Below are 2500 nucleotides of genomic sequence, written 5' to 3' on the forward strand. Positions count from 1 at the left end.
TCAAAACTTTTGGCCACGACCGAACACGTCTGGGGGTGCTGTTCATCAAGACATTCTGACTCGCTAGGCTGCGTGGCCGTATTGATGAAGAACAGATTCCCATATGGGATCCAATGATGGGCTTTTGCATAGATGGGGCTCCTTCTTATGTTGGGACGGCGGGCCTCTGCAATCTAGTGATGAACGTGTCTCCCTCTGCTACATGGACATATTGCATGATACACCCACTGAGCTTAGAATGGATCCACCGAGAGCACCCGACTGGCAAAAGAGCTGAGCACAGAACTCAGAGGTAAACTGTTCACTAAACTAGGTGGAGCACAGAACTCAGAGGTAAACTGTTTACTAAACTAGGTGGAGCACAGAACTCAGAGGTAAACTGCAGCACTTAACTCGGATTGCAAACCACATCAAACCCCATTCACTTGCTCGCCTGTTCACTAAACTATGTGGAGCTTTGGGATCAGAGCAGGACCATGTTCTATTTCACATTATAAACTGGGTGGTTCCAGTCCTGAATGCTGATTGGCTGACAGCCGTGGTATATCAGACCGACAAAATATGTATTTTTACTGCTCTATTTACATTGGTAACCAGTTTATAAGGCACCTCGGGGGTTTGTGGTACATGGTATATGGCCAATATATCACAGCTAAGGTCTGTATCCAGGAACTCTGTGTTGCGTCGTGCATAAGAACAGCCTTTAGCCGTGGTATATTGGCCATATACCACACCCCCCCGTGCCTTGCTTAACCGAGGTGCGTTGGTTATCAAGGGGGAGTGTTGGAAAGGCTTTTCACATTGAGAGAGGAACTGTTGTTATTCACAACGGATGTAAAAAAAACACAGACTCGGTTGACTTTGTGTGTAATATAAAGAAAATAACATAAAACAGCATCAGTAAGTGTCCTACACCAGTGATGACTGTTCACCTCCGATGCATGGAAGAGCACTTTGGAACCTACTTTGGTTCCTGACTCAAAGGGAACCCCCCTGCCGTCTCCCTCCGAGCCCTCCTTCAGAACAACTGGGAATCTAGAACTGGGAAATCTCAGACTTCAGTGCGATCAAGACAACTGCATTAGAAAAGTACTCCAACTGGGAAAAATACATCGTTTTGAATGGTCCAAATGGAATTCCAACTCGGGACCTCAGGCCTTAACATTAAGGGTATGTGATGGTGAGTTGAGAAGATAAATCAGAAATACTGTTAGAACGTTTTTTAATTAACTGCTATAGCCCAACTAAAAAATAGTAAACATTGGCTGTTAAATACACAATCAAAATGGGGTCATGGGGTCATGGGGTCATGGGCCAAAAAAGGACTTTGTCACGCCCTGACCTTAGAGAGTAATTTTATTTCTCTATTTGGTTAGGTCAGGGTGTGATGTGGTGTGGGCATTCTATGTTTTGTTTTTCTATGATTGTGTATTTCTATGTTTTGGCCGGGTATTGTTCTCAATCAGGGACAACTGTCTATCGTTGTCTCTGATTGGGAACCATACTTAGGTAGCCCTTTTCCCTCTTTTCTTTGTGGGAAGTTAACTTTGTTTGTGGCACGTATCCCTTAAAACCACTTCAAGGTTACCTCGTCTCTGCAGCTCGACAGCTGACGGTTCTCCTTAACTTACATAATATTTTTTGTATTTCAATAACGAAGGAGACAGGAAAAATAGAAACTTGCCACATGCACAACTCAGTGCATGTCAGACACACACACACACACACACACACACACACACACACACACACACACACACACACACACACACACACACACACACACACACACACACACACACACACACACACACACACACACACACACACACACACACACAGACACGCACGCACGCACACACACACACACACACACACACACACACACACACACACACACACACACACACACACACACACACACACACACACACACACACACACACACACACACACACACACACACACACACACACACACACACACACACACACACACACACACACACACACACACACACACACACACACACACACACACTCACACTCACACACACACTTACACACACACTCACACACTGTCTGTCACATTGAAGTCGGGGGAGAACGGCTCTGCACAAGACAGCGGAGGGACATTTATGGAGCAGAACATGTAGTCCAGTGTCGGGCAGCAGAAGAGAATCATGGGAGAGGGTCAGAGGTCAGGTCAGCGCGCCCTGGTGTTCTGCGGGTAAGCCGATTGGTCACGCCGACGTAGGAGAACAGGTATGGGCTGTGTTTGTAGGAGAGATAAGGGGAAGACAGGCTCATTCAGCACACGTTCTGCTGACACAGAGGTTTGGGATGGTAGCACTGTCCCACTCATCATGTCAGGGCATGGGTGAGGGGATGGAGGGAGGGAGGGTGGGAAGGAGAGAGAGGGAAGGGAAAAAGAGATGGGAAGAGAAAGGGAGGTGAAGAGATGGAGGGAGGGGAAGGGAGGATGAGTGGAAGACAACCAC

Source organism: Oncorhynchus nerka, linkage group LG3 (genome assembly GCF_034236695.1).
Source record: "Oncorhynchus nerka isolate Pitt River linkage group LG3, Oner_Uvic_2.0, whole genome shotgun sequence".
NCBI classification, from domain to species: Eukaryota; Metazoa; Chordata; class Actinopteri; order Salmoniformes; family Salmonidae; genus Oncorhynchus; species Oncorhynchus nerka.